Genomic DNA, 22,568 nt, shown 5'->3' on the forward strand with positions numbered 1-22,568 from the left:
TTGTGGAGAGTTCTCTCGGGCAGTCTTGCTCTACAGTTGGCCTTCATAAGAACGAAGCAAAGAGTAACCGTTTGATTTTCGGAAAAAGTCAACCTTTGTTGAGTTGGGCCCAATCTCGTCTTCCATATTGTACATTTCCCCTGTCCCAGTCCTTCGAGAAGGGGAAATCAGGGGCACTTACTGGCTCTGCCTCCCCGACACGAGAAAGCAGACCTTGACATTGAGGCCCACCCTTCATAAACACAGACAGCAGACGGCAGGGGCCTGGGTCCACACCGACCCTGAGAACCGAGAACCGAGAACCCTGCCCCCTTGCCAGGGGTGTTCCCATCCGCTCAGCTACCTTCTCTTCTATGTAAGTTTGTTTTCTCTCCTCATGTGCCAATAAGCCTGGCAGGGGCATGCCGTCTCCACTGCGTGTATACGCACAACTGGAAGGTTAACACTCCCCCGTTAGGGATTCATTCCTTAGGATGGAGGCATTCCTGGGTCCAAGAATCCCAGGACAAAGTACCCTCAGAAGAGTGCATATGACCGTAGCATGTGTCTACGATCATGTGAAGGCTGTTGGGGTCACGGCTCCCAGGATAGCAAAGACGATGGGGACGGGGTCGGCTGATGGGAGGGACGGGAGGCCCAGAAGCCCGGGAGGGGCCTGAGTGCAGCACCGCAGGAAGGGCCGCGAGGTGGACGCAGAACTGCCAATGTGGCCCCGCGCGGTCCCACACACCCTCTTGCCGCTCACCTCTCCCCGGACCCCTTCCTCTCTCTAGCCCGGCTCTCCAGCCCAGTACACACCAGCTTGCCCAGAGAACAGGAAAGCCGGGCAGACAGACATCGGGCGGCCCCTGCCTCCCCGCCTCCCCCCCCTTCCAGGCTCTCACGTTGCCTGTTGCTGAAAACCGCTCATGTTTCTTTAATGCCATTACATGGCCAGAGTGGGTGCCAGAGGCAAAGAAGAAAGAAGAAAAATCGGCCCTTCTCCACCGTTAATGATTACTGCTCTGCAGGGAGAATGCAGCTGCTCTAAGCAAGGGAGTCTGTTTGCAGAGCCCACCCCCCGTCCCCCGACTGTTTCCCCAATGTGTTGCCACCTTATTTTACCAATGGGCAAATAAGTCTGTTTGCAGCCCACCAGGGTCTTCTGCGGAGCCTGGCACACCGCTCCGGGCTCGGCCCGAGGTCTTGGGGGCGCTCCGCGGTCTGTATTAATGATGAGAGGAACTCAGCTCCCCTCCTCCCACCCCTTCTGGTGGCTCGTGTTGGTAAAAACGTTTTATCGGAGCAGACGGGAGAAAAGTGTGCAAAAGGGGAGTGCCCAGGGGCGCCTGGGTGGCTTAGTCGGTTGGGCGTCCGACTTTCGCTTAGGTCAGGATCTCGCGGTTCGTGGGTTCGGGCCCCGCATCGGGCTCTGTGCTGACTGCCAGCTCAGAGCCTGGAGCCTGTTTCAGTCTGTGACTCCCTCTCTCTAACCCTCCCCTGCTCACGCCGTCTCTCTCTCTCTCTCTCTCTCCTAGAAATAAATTAAAAAAAAAAAACCATTAAAAAAAAAGAGGGAGTGCCCAACTCGATGGGTTTGCACAAAGTGCGCACAGCTGTGTGACCAGCTCTCTGAGGAGGACGGATGTCTGAGCCCCAGCTCCCAGGAGCCTACGAATGCCCTTGGCTCACCGCCTCAGTCGCCGGCTCGATCCCCGTGCCTGGCTCTGCATGTTCTCGTAGGTTATACACAGGGAACCATATGGGCTGCATTCTTGCACGTCAGGCTCCTCTCACTCGCATTGTTTACGAGGTTCATTATATTTGCCGCGTGGAGCTGCAAGACTGCTCGTTCACAGGACCGCAGAATATTCCATTACGCGGACTTGCTGCGGCGTATTCATCATCCCCGCTGCGGGATGATGGGCATCTGGGTGGTTTCCATGTCAGGGCTAGGAGGGCCGATTTTTAAAAAATTTTTAATGTTTCTTTGTTATTTTGAGAGAGAGAGAGAGAGAGAGCAAGCACGAGTGGGGGAAGGGCAGAGAGAGGGAGACACAGAATCTGAAGCAGACTCCAGGCTCCATGTCATCAGCACAGAGCCCGACACAGGACTCGAACCCACAAATGGCAATATCATGACCTCAGCCCATGTCAGATGCTTAACCCACTGAGCCCCCCAGGCACCCCATCACCGCACGTTGTACATGCACACTCACCGAGATGCACGCACACTTTCTTTGGGGGTGCTGGTTCTTTTTATTTGATGTATTTCTTTGGCACAAAATTTTCATGGGAGAGGAGGAGTTTACTGCTAGAGAATTTGTAGAACATCTACAATGCACCGGGCCCCCATACCTCACCTCATGGATGCACCCACACACCACCCATGAGGTGGGTATTGATCCCTCTGTGCCCAGAAGGCCCAGGCTTGCAGAAAGAGTGCATCCTGCTTAAGGAAGCACAGTAGGGGTAAGGCTGGGAAGTGGGGGGCCAGGTTTCAAACCCTGCGGACCAAACCCAAACCCCGTGATTTAGTGGACACAGCATGTCCTAGAATGCTAGCGTTCAATAGCCTGACCCTGGCAGCCTCAGCCCCAGGAAACAAAGAACCCTGAGCTGGGCAAGGTTTCACGCGGTATCAGGTACTATCTTCTGTAAGATACACCATTGCATTTACTGCCCAGGCGCCGCACACGGTTTTTTGACGAATTAAACGAGAATTTCTCAACGTTCTGATACAATGTAAATGCGGTCGTGCTGCGCGTGCCCTGAACAGAGGCACTGGCTCTGAAATACATGACGAATGTCCCGCTATCAAGCTGCTTTGGAAACCCCGTGGTATCTGAGTTGGCCGAGGATGTCAGATTTCCTTTTCATTCCCGCTGATAAGAGAAAAGTCTATTTCCTTTTGAGCAACACTAAGAAAACAAAGGATTAGTGCCTGTGTTTCCTTTTCTCAGTCTGGTCGTCACACACACACACACACACACACACACACACACAGACTGAGAGTTAATTCTGCCGGGAAAGTTGGTTGGAGACTGCTAAGCCCCAGACAGGATAACCCCCACAGGCTGAAGACATCCGTCCATTGCACAAAACTGGCCTTGGGACTGTCCGGTGAAGCTCCTGCTGATGAACTGTCTGTCACAGACACTCCCTAGGGAGACAGACAGAGGAGGGGCTGTGTCTGTACCCATGGGTACTTGAAAAGATGCTACGAATGCACGCAAGATTGTCCTGTGGCTTTCTGTGTTGTGCTATCACTGGGTGAGGCAGGGTCTCTCTGCCCCGGAAGCCATCAGAGCTGGTGATGGCTGTGCTCAGCCGATCTGGAAGCCAGGCTTGGAAGCCACGTGTCCCTGTCAAGCCAACTCCTGATTCACTTTCTTATGTATAAGGGGACAGAGGATGTGGCCGTGTCTGTCCAACTGAGCATCTGTAAGGGGAATAGGGACTTACTTCTCTCTCAGAGAGAAGAGCTATGAGAGCAGGTGGTCGGTGTTCACAAGGGCCTGGAGACAAAACAATTCTATTTGTCCGAAAGATCAGTTCCCTAAGCTCCTGGGGCCACCACCTTACCTTCCAGTGAGTTTCCATTTCTCTGTCCAAGCGCCCAGCTCTGGGGTCCCCAGCCTAAGTTACAGCAAGAGCCACGTATCTGTCTCTCTCGTGCCGTCTGCTGCAAGTCGGCAGCATGGCCTTGGGAGTCTCAGGGACACGGCTGGCCTCAAAGCGGCTCTTCTTGGCCAACACCACCGTATCTATCCCCTTTCACCTGACCTACCCACAGAGCAGCTTATGACCTTGCACCTGAGATCAGTGTTACTGAAGGCAGTAGTAGGACGTCAAGCCTGGAGCCGGAGTCTCCCGAATCCTCCTTCTCAGGGTACAAAATGACAGCCTGCCTTGGGCACCGCAAGGCAGGTCACTCCACTTTCTTTGGAGTGAAATGTACACGCCAACTGTTCACAGCGCTTCCACGGGACCTAGTGCAGCAGATCCTTCTAGGGAAAAGCAGCCCAGAGGGGTTTGGATGGGGCAAGGGGAGCCCCTGGTAACAGGCAAGCCTTGTGGGAGGCCCCATTTCTCCAAGCTGAGTGAGCCCCTACCCAGTGGCAATACCTTCTTTGGCTTCGCCCCCCAGGGAACGGCCCTGCCCCTGAGGAACAGCTCCGCTCCCTGAGGAACGTAACTGACAAGAGCACCGCTACAAACCCCTGAAGGTTCCCTGTGCCGGCAGGAGGGGTTGCCAGCGAGAGCCGTGACTCTGCAGTCCCTTCCTCTGTCACACCCTGGGCCACCTTCCCTTCAGGAACCACCGCTCTAACAGCAGGGATGCGATGCCACAGGCTGCCCGACTCAGGAGTCCTGGGGGCCTGTGCGGCACATCTGCTCTTGCCTGGTGTGTTATAGCTCCAGGTTCAGCCCACGTGTACAAGCGGCGGAAAGCTGGCGGGGCCCCGGGGACCCTGTCGGCAGGACACCCGGCCATCTACGGTGATGGTGCCAACTCACAAAAGCAGACTCATAGTTAGCATGGTATTTTGCTGCCTTGGGAATCAGGGGTGCATGGGGAAGGTTCTAGAAAGATGGCCACTAGCATAAAACACTTGAAGGGGAAGTTTCAGTTCTTTCAAAAATTCTCAGATGAGAAGGCACATTCCTTGGGCCTCTTGTAAAGCAGTTATTCTGTACCAGGCATTGTTGTGGGTGATTTACAAACTGTAGCTCATTCAACCTCACAATACCCCTTTGGGGCCTCTTCCAGAAGAGGAAACAGAGGCACAGGGAGGTCATGTGACTTGCCCCGGGGCCACACAGCCAGAGAGGGCGTCATTGCTGCTGTCACCCCATGCAGTCTGGGTCCAGAGCCCAGGCTCCGAGCCGCTGCCGCCATCTCCTGCCACCTGGCCTTGTAGCACCAACGGAGAACTCCCGCTCCACTTGTAGATGGTAATGACCCGTGAGAGGCGAGGGTGCCGGGAGGGCTGCGCCGAGCTCTGGGCTGGGAAGTCGGGCTCCGGGCTCGCCCTATCTTTAACCAGGAAGATTCTCCAGGTGCGCACCTCCACTAGTCTCCCCAGGCCACGGCACAAGGGTCCTCGAAGGGTCAGAGCATCACCCCACAAGGGCTGACGCACCGCACAGGTGAGTCCTAGGAAAGCACGAAGAGGTTGGAGCGTGCGCACCAGCCCCTCATCTGTTCTGATAAGGCACATCCCCCAAAGGCAAACTCTGGTTCCATGACGCCATTAGTTGAAGTCTCCCTGGCTTGCTTCCAAGGAATGCACTGGAAGGAAAGCTGCAAACCCTTTGGCCGTGTTCAAGCCTGAGGGTTAGCTGTGGCAGGAACCGCCGTTTAAGCAAATGCTCAATGCAGGCTGTCTCCATCGCTTCTGCTTCTTGAACCTGACCCCGAGGCTTCACCTCGAGCCAGCCTGGCCAGGGAGTGGGCGGACGGGGCACTTGGATACACCCCGCAGAGGCGGAGGGAGGATGCCCCCACCCGCTGCAGCCTAAGGACGCAAGGAGGAGGTCCTTCCCCGGTGGACCTAGCAGCCTGGGTCTTACTGAGTCCTGCGTTTTCTCTGTTGCAGAGGGAGGGACCCAGGGGGGAACTTGAGTTGTTGACTCATCCCGGGACCTTTAGCACCTGGTCAGAGGATGAGCTTACGCGCCCGGCTAAGTGGGTCATGTCGCTAACTGCAGTTCCCATCTCTCAAAAGCTTCTCAGACTCGAGGTGTCTTTGTCTGGACTTGATGGCACCTTGCTGGCTGGGAGAACTCAGGGTGATGTCGACTCATTCAACCAAAGGGCTGGAGACCCTGGTGATGCAAACCCCGGTGGGTGCAGCGTGCTGGGGGCGGACTGGGGAGCATCGCAAAGGCGCTCTGGTGCCGCGGGGGCTGCTGCATTTCCGGGGGGGGGGTCCCTCGCGCTAACCAGTGAACCACTGAGCAAAGTTCCGAACGGCCCACGCCGCCCTCTAGCCTGCCTGCCAGTTCCCCGGGGGTCTCTGGGGGAGAGGGAGGGAAAGTCAAAGGCCAGAACTCTCTTCCGGCCACAACCATCTTTTCTTAGGGGTTTGGGTGCAGAGAAGGTGACCCAGTTCTCCCAACGAGCCAGCCACCCGCTGCCGCACCTGCTCCCTGAGGGTCAACGCCATGGAAGGAGCCCGGGGGGGGGGGGGGGGCACAGGACAGCAACCTGTCCCCACAGCGGCAACCACAGGACACACAAAGGATCCAATGCCTGACTGAGAGCCCAGTTAAACAGGGCTAGTCGGTGAACTGGCCCCAGGCCAGCAGAGGGCTCTGGACAGGGCCAGCTGAGCCCGAAGGGGCCAAGGCAAAGCCCTGGCTAAGTCAGAGCAGGTCCTGGGGCGCAGGGAGCCCCGAGAGGGAGCAGTGTCGACCTTTAGCTAGAAAACGCTCATCCAAACCCCAGAAGGGTGGAATAGGGGTGTGTGGGGACAGCAGAGGGAGCATCAATCTCATCAGGGCACCTTAGAAGCACCGTCGTACATGACACTGGTGCCCACCTGCCTCAGGGCTGGACCCGAACCCAGGACCGTCTGGCTCATAGTCACCTACTATTCAACACGGAGAAGGAAAGACAGGATGGATACGCTCATTCATTTGTCTTCTTTTTGAACTGGGCTCCGAGAGGCCACATTAACGAGCTCAGCACTCTGGCAACTATCGGGGTCGGGGCTTGCCCTCAGCAAAAACCGTTCAACGAGTCATTCTGTTGCTGGTCCGTCCCCCCGTGACAGAGACCCTCCTACCACCGAGGAAGGAGGAAACAGAACACGGAGACTAGAAATATCTCCGAAGGAGCGTAAATGTTTTAATTCCTTAGCCATCTCCTTTCGGCGAGGGGGCGCATTTGCAATGACTTTAAGGCTGAGTCAGCGAGGCGAAGGATGGAGGCGGGGGGGGGGGTCCCGGTGCCCCCGGGGTCACAGTTAGCAGCCTGCACACCCCAGCACACCGTAGTTCTGGCTGATGCCCAGGTAGTGCTCACTGAATCTCCTCTTTTTACAGCAATGGTATGCACGAGACGCTAGCAAAGGCCACAAGAATGGTGAAATGTCTGAGCACCGTGGCGAATTCCAAAGGGATCTGTAAGTGGCTGGGTACAGGGCAGTGAGGGCTCGTAACTACATCCATGGGAAGCCCTTGAGATGTAGATGATTCGGGTTAAGGGCGAGCCCGCCGCGTGGTGTGGCCGCCCGGGAGGCCAGTGTGGCCCTGGGCTGCGCCAAGTCAGGGGAGCGCCCAAGAGGAGTGCGGCCAATGACATGTCGCTGGTCGATGGGAGCCCAGTGGGCGAGCCGCACCCAACCCGGGGGCCTCGATGACCACTTCGCACTTCAGAAGGTCTTTAGGGAGGAAGAGCGTTTACACTGGAGCCGCAAAGAGCAGCGGAGACTCTAAGAGATGAGCCGAGGCCATGGAGTAGAAATTATATCACTGTTTTACCCTCAATTCACGGGCTGGAACAGCCGTCTAAGGCCTTCGGGCCTCTCCCCTGAGCTCCGAGGGCAGGTGGAGATACGGACAAGAGGCGTCGCAAACTAAACTCCTACATCAGAGTTCTTACCTGACCGGCTGCAGACCAAGCCCCGCCCAGGCTTTCCATCTCAGCCCCGCCCCCNCTATCCGTATCTCCTCATCCCTCCAAGACTTACAGGAATGCCCGGAACTGGAGTCACTATTCAGCACTCTCCTGCGGGCACTTCCGAAAATACCTGCATTCGTATTCAGCGCGTTCATATATTTAAACACGTTATCTATTCGTTGAACCCTCCTGTCCCCACCTTTGAGGTCGGTGGGATTACCGTTCCCAGTTCACAGATGGTGACACAGGCACGGGAAGGGGAAGTGGCTGCACATGTTCAACAAACGTTTGTCGAACGTCTAAGCGAACAGGTTGCCCATCGCTAGAAATGTTCAAACAGAAGCCGACGACCGCTTGCTGGGGTGACAGGAGGTCAGGGCAGACGTGAGGTGCTCAGGAGAGCTACCGGCCTGTGTGTGGGCTCAAGAGCCCGGCTTCCAGTCTACATTCCAGAAAGCCTCCGGCCCAAGGACTCTTCCTCGCCACGGCCCCGTGGTGACCCAGTGAACGTGGGACGCAGGCCAGTGTTAGTTTGATGCAGTCACTTCCCTGAGGGGTTGGCAGCGGTTTTGAGATCCCTGGTGCCGCCTGTCGGGGTGACAGTCACCCCCACCTGGTGGCGGGGCCACCTCTCCTCAGGTGACGAGCAGCTGGGAGGATCCAGTGTCAGGGTGTGACTGGCCACCAGGGACCCGGCCCTCCTCCCGCGGTCTGGCTGTCACGTGGTAGAATAGGGCCCCCACCCTGACTTGTGTCCGCGTGTCCCCCACTGCTCTGCTGTAAATGGACAGGAGGGGCCCGCACACCTGCGCCTGGGCCTCCTGTGCGCCCCGCCCTGGGGATCAACTGAGGCGGCCACGACGGGGTCTCTCTTCTCAATCCCTGGACCCGACCCTCCTCTCAGGCCCCACAGAGCTGCATGTGGCTGCCACGGGGACAGAGAGAAGACGGGACGACCCTCTCCTACCTCCGTCTCTGTCCTGCGTGGAGGCTTATGCACAGGTGGAGAATCAGAGAAGAATGTTCTAGTCATGCAAATTCATGCCACCTGTATTTACATCTAACGTCGCTTATTTGGGTATGGGATATTTTCAGCAGATTTCCAGCCCCTGAAGCAAATCTTATTTACATGGTGCCCTGGGTATTCCCGGACGGCGGCCGTGCCACGGAGGAGAGGGGCGCGAGCGGGCCTGGGCGTCCTCTCCGCTCCCTCCACAAACACTCCTTGCCCTGGTGCACCGATCTGCCTCTGGGAGGTGAAGAAGTTTCCAATTTCTCCTTTCTGTGGCCGCATAATTAAATCAAGGCAGGAGAACAGAGTATGTTGGACACGGAGAAGGAAGACTCAAGGGCCAAAATCCCAGAAGGGCAGGGGGTCAGTGAAGAGAGAATTCTGAGCCTGACATCTTAGAACTCAGATATGCTAGGGTGTGGATCTCAAAGCCCTGCCCTCTGGGAGTGGAGGGGCTTTGGGGCTTTGTTACTTTTGGCTCTGACTCCCACCGCCCCCTCCCTCCCCTGCTGTGGCCCCCAAGACTGACAGACTCTATTCCTTCATTCTGGAGCTGTAGGGCACACCCCCTGATCGCGAGACAGGCTGTTAACGGGAAGTTTCTTCAAGGACTCGGCACCTGCTCTCTTATACGTGAGTAAGGCAGTGTCTTACTTTTTAGCCACGGAGAAATTTAAACACATGTAAAGGTAGAACAGAATCGTGGACCTCCATCTTCCCCTCCCCCGGCTTTACAAACCATGAACTTCCAAAGACGGCTGTATATTGTCACTCTAAAGCCTGCCCAGGAATCCCTTAGAAGTTTTGATAAAAATCCCTGGGCCCCATCTCAGACCAAGTACCTGCTAATTTAGGGGGTAAAGTCCGAATTCCCCATACATTCCCCCAAGGGATTCCCATAGACCAGGGAGTGTGGGGTTCACCCCAGAGGAAGGTGGGGGGCAGGGGGCCCTGGGCTTGGGTCCCCACCCTGCCACTTACTAGCCGTCCCTACACAGTTGTTCCAAGGAATAAATAAGGTGGCACAGGAAAAGTGCCTGACACAGAGCAAATGCCCAGGAAATGCCCAGTCCCATCAGTATCCTGGCTCACTATGGCTGCCTTCCAAGCCCTGGGCAACGTGGAACCCAGACGGAGAATCTGCAAGGGCTTTATTTGCTATTAGCTTCCCAGGGGTCAGATGGAGCAGAACCGGGTTTCCTGGGCCCTTATGAAGAAAACTCTGGAAGATCCAAGGAGGACACACATGGAAAGGCTTACTACTACATATCGAGTATGTTACCAAGGGGCCAGATAGAGACTTTGGTCACACGTCCTAATGTGACATGATCCTAGCGCACTCTGTGACCCTGGGCACGGGCAAGCAAGCCCACCTGATCCAGGTGGGGACGGGATCCACCGGTCACAAACCTTATTGCGATGTTATCATGCACCGAGCTCAACCCATCCCACACATAGTAGGCACATTAATAATCACTAAACATGCAGATGGGGGCCCTATGGAAAGTGAGGCTTACACAGAATCGAGCTTAATGCGGTTCCATAGAAATTCTTTCGAGAGGCGCCTGGGTGGCTCAGTTGGTTAAGCGTCTGACTTCAGCTCGGGTCATGATCTCGGGTCAGCGAGTTCGAGCCCTCCCCCCGCCCTCCTCCGTGGGGCTCTGCTCTGTGCTGATGGAGCCTGCAGTCAGATTTTATGTCTCCCTCTCTGTCTGCCCCTCCCCCACTCACGCTCTGTCTCTTTCACTATCAAAAATGAATAAATGTTAAAAAATTAAAAAAAAAAAAAAAGAAACTCATCTTGCAAAGCATAAGGATTAATACAATTTTCCCAGTTACTGGTTTGACTTCCTCTAGGAAAAACAGTTTGTACAACCTAGAGCATTTCAGGAAACACGCGGGCCTGAGGCAGGCAGCTGGTTCACAGATTGAAACGCCTCCTGGGCAGGTGAGCCCACAATTGGACCAGGGGAGGGACAGGGCCACACCTTCGGCTTCTATAGCCTTTTAGGGAAAGGAGTGTTGGCAGAAACCTGCTCCAAAAGAATCTGGGGAAACAGAAGAAGGAAAGAGGCTGCCTTTATAAAGTGAGGTTTTGAAAAACACATAAAAGAGAATCCATAACTAGCCATTGATGAGAGTCACCCAAGAGACTGATTAACTGGCTCAAGAATTGGGGAACACCCACGACTACTCAAGGCGCCCTGTGTCACCTGCAGGGAGGCAGAAATGATATTTTACTCTAATGAAGCAAGCAGACACTTTTTGGAAAAACTCCAAGCACAGAGAACAGTGGAAGAATGGTCATTCAAGGCCACAGAACAGGAAGTTCTGGATGCCCTTCCTCATATAGCTCCAAGGGAAGGGGGTGGGGCTCCAGACCCCCTCCCACATCCTACTTGATATCACTCCGCAGCTGTCGGGCTGGCTCCCCGTGTCCCCCGCAGGTAGGGTGCTGGTGTGTACCCCCCAGGCCACCTGTGCCCACCATCTTGCCACGGAGATGGGAAGCCTTTAGATCTGGATGGTTTTATGGGTCGAGAAAGAGACATGTTCTCGGGGCGCTGAAGAGAGAGGGTTTTTGAAGATCCATCTTGAGACCCGGTGACCTGCCAAGAAATGTCACCACGGAAGAGATCTCTTGGCAGCTCGTCTCGACCTCACTGGGGACCTCCCTCAAATTCACCGTCCTGTGTTGGAAGGGTGTTTGTCATTCCTTCTGCCCAACCAGCACCTTCCACATCTTCCCTATGCTCGGCTTCTAGAGAGGGGGAGGGGGCTCCGAAGTGGGGGGATTCCCTCCAGACTCACTGTTCCAGACCCCTCCCCGCGCCCGCAATGGCATGCCACCCGGAGACCTAGACTGACCAACGGACATCCTGAGCCAAACTTCACAGAAGCAGGGGTGAAGCTGGAGCCCCTGGTTTCCGGAGGTGGGAGGCAGGATAAGTGTGCTCAGGCTGGCTAACACCATACACACTGGGTGCCTTCAACAATGCAAGTTTCTCTTCCCACGGCTCTTGAGGCTGGCAAGTCCAAGATCAAGGTGCCGGCTTGTCCAGTTCCGGTGAGGTCTCTCATCCCGACTTGCGGATGGCTGCCTTCTGCTGTGCCTCACACGGTAAAGAGTCTCCCCTTCCTCATTTGATAAGGCCACCAATCCCATCAGTGTAGGTCCCTACCCTGTGGCCTCATTTAACCTTAATGATCGCCTAAAAGCTCTACTTTGGAACGCAGTCACATTTAGAGTTAGGGCTTTACCACATGAATTTAGGGGGGGCGCTGCAGTGGAAATCCTCTGTCCCTACTCTGGAGGTGACTCTGGTCCCTTCTCAGGAACACCCGGCCCTTGCTGGGGATTCTGTGAGCTACTCAATACCCTCTAATCACTTTTTTTGTTTTGCACACTTAAGCTATCTAGCACCAATTTCTGAGCCTGTGGCTAAGAACTCGGACCCCAGGCCGCATGGGACCCCTTTCCACAGAGTCCAAAGCTGACTTGTCTGAATTTCCCAAGGGGATTCTCCCCCAGATGTGACAGTAGGCGGCCCCCTCCTCCCTCCTCGTGCTGTCTGTCATTGTATGCGAATCTCCTGTGAAGGGCGCCTTTGGGCCGTAAGTCACAACAAGTCCAAGTCAAACGGGCTTTCATGGTAACACTATTTGTCTCCAGACGGGAAATCCAGGGTGGGGCCGTGTCTTCTCTCGGCGACCATTTGGCCTTCCTCATGGCCACAGACAGCTGCCAGCAGCCGGGGGAGCGTCCGTGCCCATGTCCTGGGAGGAGGGGAAGAAGGAAGAGCGCTCCCTCACACCCAAACCCAAGTCAGCATGCGCTCGGCCAAGACGGCTCGCCAGGCCGGTTCCGAATGCCAGTGCGTCAGAGGAGCTGGCCATCCTGGGGCAAGAGCTGGGAGCCCGGGAGGGGCCGGGCTGGGCCGGGCTGGGCCGGGAGTGGACCAGAGCAGAGCAAGTCCAGCCAGTAGGGAGGACTCCAAGCATAAGACACAGACTGACCACGGAGACCCTTCCAGAAGTCCACCCTGGAGGTGCCCGGCGGTGTCAGAAGAGAGGCGAAGGGCCATCCCGGGGGGGCTGGCGAAGTGCAGGGTGTGGGGCAGGCCCCCAGCCTCTGGGTGGGACAGGAGACAGCACAGCCCCCGGAGGTTCTGGTCCTCGAGGCAAGGCTGATGGCACAGAGAACGAGACAGCGTCCCTTTGGTAAAACTCTTGATACGCTGCAAGGAGCAGATGCCCAGATGGGACGTCACATGCCGCAGCCATATTGGTTTCTGGGGAGGGATGAAGGGCGGGGGCAGCCGCAGGCAAGGGGAGCCCTGGATGGGATGCAGGCCTGGAGGGGCCAGGGTGGGAGGGAGGTTGGTAGCAAGAGCCAACGATGCAGTTCAGTTCTGCGAATGTTCTGGCCAGGTGGGGAGGGAGGCGGGAGGAGCTACCCCTCGGAGCCCCTGGCCCTGTGAGCCCAGAGTCACGGCCTTTACGGGACATAGCACCCTGGGGTCCCTTTTTTCCCTTCGCGCCCTGGGGTCCCTTTTTTCCCTTCGAGTGAGAACCTATTGTCTGTCACCTGCACCTTCTCCCTCCCCAGCGGCTCCTCCGGGGAAGGGAGGCCTTTGCTGGTCGCGGACAGGCAGGGAGGGAAGTAGGAGTCTCTCTCTCTCCTGAAAGCAGCGAGGCTCTGGCGGGAAGAACCCAGGCAGTCGCCCGACTCTAAGGCTTCTCGACCAGCAAAGGGGGCAGAGAGCGCACCTCGGCCTCCGCACTGTCAGCCAACAGCTCAACACCAACCCCCACTGGCGGGCTGTCATATCAGCTGGCACTTTCTTATTATGGATGTGCTAACACACCCAGACTGATAAGACACAGGCCCCTCGGCTTCTGATTAAGTGACATTCCTCACTTCCCAAATGCCTCCGGAGCCTCCAGCCAGCTCCCCACTTGTGAGCCTCTGTCGCCCGGGGCCCCACCCCTCCCCTCCTTCCCCCTGGGGCCTCTGCTTGCAGACACACACATCGAGGGCTCCCACCCTCCACTGCTGGGGAGGAAGAGAAATACTAGCGCCTTCTCTTCCACAAGCACCTGCTGCGACATTCTGGGTCTCCTGGGATTGGGGTCAGTGCGGAGCTGGGGTCAGGTGATCTCGGAAGCATTGGATCATTTCCTTCGGCCAATGCACAGTCGCCCCTGGTCAAGCCGTAGGTCCCTCTGGGGCAGGCTGGGAGAAATACCGACGGCACGAATTTTTGGTAGCATCCCTGGGACGCTTCCTAGAAGGGACCTGGCCTCCCCTTCATTCAAGGCACTCTGGGTCTGAACTGGCTCAGGTCTGGGAGCAGAGGGGCCATGACTCTGTTTTGTTTTTTTTTTTTAATTTTTTTTTTAAATGTTTTTAATTTTATTTCTAGGAGAGAGAGAGAGAGACAGCGTGAGCAGGGGAGGGTCAGAGAGAGAGGGAGTCACAGACTGCCATGACTCTGTTTTTATGATTCCGACCAGACTTCCATTTGCTTGGCCCAGAACTTGTCCGCTGACACAGATGAGAATTTTGTAGGCTTCCCTCTACCTCACTGCTAGAAGAGCAACATAAAGTGGTCAACACCCCAGGTCTGCGCAAGGCAGACTCTTCTCATTGCCCCTGGGCCCCCGCCACCTGGGACCCAACTGTCCCCGTTGCATTTAGGATTTCCAGGGCAGAGGCGCTATAATTTCCGACCCTCAGAGAAGACTGGGCATAGAGCTCCTCCAAGGTGCTGGGCTCCCCTTGCCAATCATTTGTCACATGGCCTTGGTGACAAGTGTGCCCTCTGGGCTCTCCGAGGGAAGGGGCGGAGGGCGGGGAGCAGGTCCTACGTGATCTACTCTCACATTCCCATCTCTCCAAGGCTTCGGGTCTCTTTCTCTACAGCGTCCTCACGGCAGGGCTGGCATTTCAATTCTGTCTAGTGGCGGCCACCTTTGGGACCACGTTAGCACCAAGCAAGTCAAACAAGCTGCAGGCCCCCCGCTGCCCCCACGGCTCTTCGGCAACCTCTGGGTGAGCCCAGGAGTGAGCACCTCCATGGAGCGAGGCGTCACAGCCAAGGAAAGAGGGGACCCTCCCAAAGGCTGTCTTGCTCTGAGCCCCCTGGGTCAGGAAGACCCATGAGAACCCTTAGAAGGCAGGGCTGGTCCCCACTCATCTGTGATGAATGCCAGCCTCCCTCCCAGAATCCACCCCCGGACCCGTCCCAGGGTGCTAGGGCCTCCCTCTACCATTTTCCTTGTCTTTGATTTTTCAAAAACTTTTGTCACCTTTATTTATTTTTGGGAGACAGAGCATGAGCAGGGGATGGACAGAGAAGGAGACACAGAATCCGAAATAGGCTCCGGGCTCTGAGCTGTCAGCACAGAGCCTAACGTGGGGTTCGAACCCGTGAACTGCAAGATCATGACCTGAGCTGAAGCCGGACGCTCAACCAACTGAGCCACCCTGGTGCCCCACTACCATTTTTCCTAAGGACCCAATGTCCCCGGGCCACCTCTGCAGGCCATGCCAGTCTCGGCCCCTCCCCCACACAGGTCCTAACCCAAACTCACTATTCCTGGCCCATCTCCAGCACCTCACTCTATGCAATTAGCAAACTGGCACTCAGCGGCTAGATGCTGATTTTCGAGCGCTTAAAGAGGAGCAGAGGCCTCTGGGATGGATAATGAAACAGGATCAGAGGTGGTCCCGGCGCTCAGCACCTCCTCATTACACACAGCACTGGGTGTCGGGAGGCCCTCCCAACTGTGGGTGCACGGCGTAGCCCTGGAAGGGCTCAGGCAGCCTTGGGGCTCATTTCCCCCACACACAGAGGCCATGTGTCCGGTCCCAGGCTGACAGGAACGAGGTCCACGGCTGCCTGGAAGGGCTTGCAATCTAGGTGGGGAGACACGGCCACGTCCCCTGAGTGTTGAGTGGATCAGCAAAACACGGTGTGTGCATACAGCGGGATACTGTTTCATCTTAGAGAGGAAGGAGGAGCGCTTGGGTGGCTCATTCAGTCAAGTGATGGACTCTTGATTTCAGCTCAGGCCATGTTCTTGTGGTTCGAGCCCCACGTTGGGCTCTGTGCTGACTACGTGGAGCCTGCTTGAGATTCTCTCTCTCTCTCTCTCTCTCTCTCTCTTTCTCAAAAATAAACATAAAAGGGGCGCCTGGGTAGCTTAGTCAGTTAAGCGTCCGACTTTCGCTTAGGTCATGATCTCATGGTTCGTGGGTTCAGGCCCCGCGTCGGGCTCTGTGCTGACTGCCGGCTCAGAGCCTGGAGCCTGTTTCAGAGTCTGTGTCTCCCTCTCTCTCTGACCCTCCCCTGCTCATGCTGTCTCTCTCTCTCTCCTAGAAATAAATAAAACATTAAAAAAATTAAAAAAAAAACATAAAGGAAGGAAACTCTGACACGCTACAACATGGATGAACCTCAAAGACACTGCACTAAGTGAAATAAGCCAGGGACAGAGGGACAAATGCTGTGTGACTCTACTTAACATGAGTTACCACAAGAGTCAAATTCATAGAGACAGAAAACTCGAATGGCGGGCGCCAGGGGCTGGGGGACAGAGAAGGGAAGGGTAATGTCTCGTGGGGGCGGAGCTTCGGGTTTGCAAGAAGAAAAAGTTCTGGGGCTGATGGCGGTGGTGGCTGCATAGCAATGGGAGTGTCATTCGGACCACAAACCTGTGCACTTAAAAACAGATACACGTGAATTTTGTGTTTGTCCACTTCACCACAAGGTAAAAAAATGCCAAAACAAACAAACAAACAAACAAAAAAAACCCACCCCAGATCCCCAAAACAAAAACAAAATAAGAATAAGGACTGGTGTGTCTCTAATAGCCACCCTGTGTGGCTTACGGGCAGGGAGGGTCCCAGTGGAGCAGAGAGGGGACTCCCTAGGAAGGTCCAAATCCAAGGGCCCCCCAGGCGCCCCCAACTGCGCCTGGCCCGAGCCCAGCTGCTCCCAGTACTGCTGGCTCTAACACTTCCTGTTCCAAGCTTGCTTCTCACCGTGACCCACCTCCCTTCTGCCTGCAGCTCAGAGCCGGGACCTCGAGAAGATCAAGTAAATCTCCCCTCTAATGTTTAAAACCTCGTCCTTGGCTGGAATACCCCTTGTGGTAACAACTAATGCCGCTGAGCGCCTACTGTGTGCGGGCGGGGTGCTCAGGGCGTCACCCTGAGTCTTCATGGGCACCTTGCGAGGGCCCCCAGCCCCACCCGGCCGACATCAGCTCAGCCCTGTCCCCACGGGGCAGCCCTCCAGAACGCGGTCCTTCTCAGAGGTCCACAGAGGTACTGGGCACTGTGGATGCCTGTGATGAGGGGGACTTCTTCTGGCTTTCAATCGCTTTGAATTTTATTTTATTTTACTTTATTTTACTCTTTCTTTCTATAAATTTACATCCAAGTTAGTTAGCATATCATGCAATAATGATTTCAGAAGCAGAATCCAGTGATTCATCCCCTACATATGACACCCAACCTCTAGTTATAAAATAAATGAACTTGTATTTTAGATTTTTTAAATGTAATAAAATGCATTTTAAAAATACGTGTATTTTCATGGGGGTAGGGGTGGATCCTTCTCTCCCGTGGAGTGGGGTTCTGTTTCCCTACACCCTGCCTCATTAGGGCACTCCTTCCAACATGTGAAGGCTGTTCTCACCCCTCGCTAAGTGCGCCCCTGCCCATGCCAACATTTCCGATGCTTTCAACTCCTTTTCATATGACAGGATTTTCAGACCTCGCATCACCCTGATAATTAAGTCCCTGACCTTGAAAGATGTTTACAATCCCACAGAAGAATTCAGATTAAAAAACAGAGTAAGGGCCAAATGAAATGACTGCTTATAATTCAATATTAAAACCTGTGGTTTGGACCATCGGGGAGAAGACGGATGAGGTCTAAGCAGGGGGAGGCTCTGGGTCCCCGTGGCCCCGAGAATGCTCGCAGGGACCGGCCATCGCACTGCAGCCCTTCCTGCTTTTAGGTGGGTGGGTAAAACGCCCGGAACGCACATCGCCACACCTTGAGGTCCATCTGGGGCCTCGAGGCTGAGCAGACCGGACCCTCCCCCACTTCGATTTTCTTTGATTTTTCTATCCTAGGGATGAAGTGATCTATTTTTAGTGGAGAGGCTGCTGTAAGTGGGGAGTTGCTATAGCGACAGCTGGCGGTTACAAACCAGGTCCCGCTACAGTTCCCAGGCATAAATAAATCCCAAACGCTGAGCCCCAGGAAGCCTGCAGCCTTAGAGATGGGAGCTCCTCCCAGATCCACCGGGGACCCCGCCCGCTACGCTGCATGGTGGGCGATGGACAGGCCGAGCCCAAGTCCTTGCCAGCAGGGAAGCAGACCAGGATGTGGGACGGCGGGCACCGCCTCTCGCTCCCTCATCAGGGACTGGCGCTACCCGTTACCAGGCGAGGAAATACGCCTGCATCGTCGTGCAGAGCTGGGTGATGGGCAGAAGGAGGCTGGTCGTGAGTACAGGGCACGACATCAGGAAGCATGGAGGAAGGACACGGCGTGTGCTTAGACACTAGCCTGGGAGGCGGCTTGCACACACCTGATGCCGAGATCCCTACTGAGGCTGCGCATCTGAGCACACTACGGCCCACAGTCCTCCTGTGTGTCCAGCTGAAGCGTGCAAACGTACGCGAGATGCACGGCGGCACTCTGTCAGAGCCCCAAGCCGGATACGGCCCGTGCCCATCCAGGCGGGTGGACGGAGAGGCTGTGGTCCGTGCAGAGGACGGAACCTTCCTCATCCAGCAACCGGAGAGGGAGGGCCGTGCCTAGGACCTCAGCCCAGCTGTGCACGATGTGCACGCGAACGAAGCCAGGTGAAAAATACATCTTGTATGGACCCACCATATAAAGTGCAACACCAGATAATGCTCATCTTGGGGGGGAGTGCCCGAAGGGGGTGTGGGGACACTCCTGCGGTGCTCCTGATGTCCCCCTTCCTTGATCTGCACACATGGGCATGTGCAAACTGCAATTTTACCACCTACGATTTGTACACGTTTCTGTATGCTGCTACGCTGGTAAAATTTACATTAACAAGGTTTTAAAAGGGGGCGTTTCAGTGGCTCAGTCAGTTAAGCGTCCGACTTTGGCTCGGGTCATAATCTCACGGTTTGTGGGTTCGAGCCCCGCATCGGGCTCTGTGCTGACGGCTCAGAGCCTGGAGCTTGTTTCAGATTCTGCGTGTGTGTGTGTCTCTCTCTGCCCCTCCCCCACTTGCTCTGTCTCTCTCATCTCTCAAAAAGGAATAAAAACGTTTAAAAAATTAAACAACAAACAAAGTTTTAAAAGTTAGTACTAGATGGTTAATCGAGAATCAATGTAATGTCCGAGGTAGATCTGTTTGTGGGTGCCGGCACCTTCCAGAATGGGTGGACCCGAGCCCCATCTGGCAGTCGAGGGGCAGAAGGGCCTGACCTGGTCACAAGGATGGGGTCACTCCAGTGATCGATCCACCACCAGGCACGGGAGCCCCAAGGTGGGCTCCATCCAGGAGAAGGGAGGCAGCCGTGGCCGGAGAGCCCTGAGAAGGGGACCCTGGGACGGCTTTGGTAGGTGATGGGAGTCACCCCCAGGCTGGGGTGCGCCTTGGGGGTTCCTGGCCCCCAGGCGCCAGCCTGCTGACACAGCTCTTTGCTCGCCTTTCCGGGATACCTCCTGAGGTCAAGGCCACGGCTGCTCGGAGGCCATCTCTAGGCTACAGCCGCTTCTGTTTCCTCTCCCATCAGTTCTGGCTGCTCTGCGACCAGGCTGAGTCACCCAGGACGGAGCAGCAGGGGGGACAGGGACTTCTGACTCAACATCCCCCATGACTCACGGACGGCCTGAGGTGGCAGCCGGAGTGCGGGTGAAGAATGTGGCGGAGAAGGGGCGGCTTTGCCCGTCAGCGCGCCAGGGGCGGGGTGTCCACCTCGTGCATATTCAGCAGAGGGACGTCCTCCGAGACACTCCTCTCCTCCCATAGGCTGCCACGTGCGACTGACAGATCTCTTGGCCTCTCTGGGCCTCAGCTCTCCCATCTGTAAAATGGGAACACCCCATCCACCATCTCTTCTACCCGCCTTAATGCAGTTACTGAACAGAAAGCATCGTAGAGCCGCGCCGTGCAAGGCCACACCATCACTGATAGCTTCATGGTGACGTCCCCGCCACCCAGGTCAGTGCTCAAGGTCTTGGCCGTGTCCCGGCCTGTAGCCCCCTCCCATGCTGGCCTTCCTCTGCTTGCCTAGATGACTCTCTCCTGGCCCTGGCTGCCTGCGGCACTGCCTCTATGGTGCATGTGTCAAGGCTGGAGACCCCCTCTCCACCCCCCCATCCCCTGCACTCGCCAGGGGCTGGGAGACATCTGCCCTGGGACCCCACCTCAGAGCCTCGGGGCTCCCCACAAGGAAGCAGAGGTGGCGGGAGGTGTAGGGTAGGTGCTGCCCCAGGGGCTGGGAACACCTGTAGCCTCACCCCTCCACCCCCCTCGGGGGAGGCCACGGGAAGCCACTACGGAGGCCCCGTGAGGCCCTGTTCACCCGGGGCCCCCTCTGCCTCTTCCCCGTGGTCTCTCCTAACACCCTCCCTGGCTCACACCCCTTCCGGGAGCCCCGGCCTGGCACTCTGCATTCAGCCAAACCAGGCCCCATCCTCTCTTTCTTTCTGGACNNTGACCAATCCAGCCTCACCTCCTGGGTGCGGACAGAGCCCCACTCCACCCGAGCCCCCCGAAGCACTCAGCACCAGCGTGATCCTGAGGTCCTCCCTCCAGGCAGATGCCCTCACCGCCGGCCAAACTGCAGGCTTCTGGGAGCCCCGGCCCCACCCTCACCTCACGCTTACCCCAGCCTGTTACACACACAGAATACACGAACTCATCTGACGGATTCACCCGTGGTTTCCGGCTCACACAGCGACGTGCAGCCACACACACATCACGAAAGAACCGTGTCAAAACCCGGTTAGTACGGAGTCCAGACTGCACGCCGCTTATGTCCAGGCTCGACGCGTGGCCCAAGAGACTGGCCTCAAATTCCACCGTCAGCCGAAATGTCCCATCGTCTCTCTGTGCTGGAATCTTTTCAAACTAAGTCATATTTCAACTTCATTTCAGAAGATGACCTATTTGTATAAAGCATCGACAAGTCCAATTTTTTTATTATAAATTAAAAAAAATTTTAATGTTTACTTTTGAGAGAGACAGAGACAGAGCATGAGTGGGGGAGGGGTAGAGAGAGAGAGGGAGACACAGAATCTGAAGCAGGCTCCAGGCTCTGAGCTGTCAGCACAGAGCCCGAGGCCGAGCTTGAACTCAGAAGCCCCAAGATCATGACCTGAGCCAAAGTCAGACACTGAACCAACTGAGCCACCAAGATGCCCTGTCAAGTCCAACTTTTTTTTAGTGTAAATTTAGACTATCGGCCTTTTCTTATACTTGCATACAGTGGTCACCCAGCTTTAGGGAATATGGAGCCAGACAAACATCAGTGGGATGTCCTGGGTGACCAGGCCCTCGTCCCCACCTGGGCAGCCCCACCCACTGAGCCTCAGTATCAGTCTGAAGAAGCCACGCATGGGGAGAAGCTCACGGATCACTCACTCTGTCCTCAAGTAATTACTGAGTGCCCAGCATGCAGCAAGTTCCTTGTGAGGAGCTTGGTATCAGTGAGGATATCAGTGAGGGTCCACTTTGTTCTCACTTCATAGAAAAACCCCAAATAACAGTGGTTTCAGGAAGGGAGAGGCTTATTTTCCTTTGCACAAAGGACGCCCGACAGGTAGGCAGTCCAGATGGCTAAGGCAGCTTCACAATGTTAACCCAGGATCCTGTCTCTACTCTCCACTCTCCTCAGTGTGCGTTTTCCATCATCGGCAATCACCTCAGGGTCCAAGATGACTGCTGGGGCTCCAGTCATCACATCTGTCTTCGAGGCAGGGGAAGGAAAAGGGGATCGATGGGGACACACCTTTCCCCTCCTTTGAGAGTCTTTTCCAGAAGTCTAAACAACACTCCCTTTTAGAGCTCACTGAATAACTTGCTCCTATGCCCTCCTGAGCCATAGGCAGGACATAGGAGAACCGAGGTCCTGTCACGGAGAAAGGTGGCTCATGCATGTGGGTCACCATCAGAGGTCTGTCACCGGCAGAGAGAGAACAAGACACAATCTCCACGCCCAAGGAGTTTAGCGGCTCGGCCCAAACAGACCAGCCAAGCTCTGAGCTGGGTTACTGCCCTCCTGGACACACGAGCGAGGCCGTGGGGGTCCTGGAGGGCTGGGGGCAGATCCTGCAGAGAACGCCTGAGAGNAGCAAGAGGGACACACTCAGCTCGTTCTCTTTAGCTTATCTTTTCCAGACAACGTGGAGCCGGGCTGTGTGACCCCGAGAGGTCACTCCCCAGGGGCCCCCGTTATCTGGACCGGGCGTCCTCAGCCACCCGCACAATGCACATGGGGGTCAGGGCCCGCCCGAGTCGCACCGTGGAAACCTCCATCAGAGATCCATTGTCCCTTGTTTGGGAGAAAATCTGCTTTTCTCGGGTGAATCGGGGGACCTGTCTCAGGAGAGGCCCCAGGGGCCCCGGGAGGGAAGTCAGGAGCAGCAGTTCTGAGCAATGGCCACCGCGTTTCCAGAACGTGTTCGAGGGGGTGCTCTGTGCTGGGTGGGGCCGTGGAGGATGACCTCCCAGAAGCTGAGACACCGGTGTCCCTCCCTGAGCTCTGGGCAACCCCGCTAAGTGCCTGTGACACGCCCGGCCCTGCCTGCCTCAGACCTTCGCATCATTCTCCTGCCCGGACCCTTCCCACTCCCCCCCTGCGACCCCCTGCTGGTGACCCTCCCAGCCTTCCCGGCCTCCCCCCCCCCCGCTGGCCTCCCTCCCTCACACCAACAC

At 56.1% G+C, this 22,568-nt stretch overlaps 1 protein-coding gene across 1 annotated transcript in view; it reads right to left on the minus strand.

Annotated features, from left to right (window-relative positions):
* The window catches only part of PRKAG2 (protein kinase AMP-activated non-catalytic subunit gamma 2), a 270,738-nt gene that overhangs the window by 132,313 nt on the left and 115,857 nt on the right, over nt 1–22,568 (minus strand). The gene's annotated exons all lie outside the window — the stretch shown is intronic.

Source organism: Crocuta crocuta, unplaced genomic scaffold (genome assembly GCF_008692635.1).
Source record: "Crocuta crocuta isolate KB4526 unplaced genomic scaffold, BGI_CrCroc_1.0 scaffold408, whole genome shotgun sequence".
NCBI classification, from domain to species: domain Eukaryota; kingdom Metazoa; phylum Chordata; class Mammalia; order Carnivora; family Hyaenidae; genus Crocuta; species Crocuta crocuta.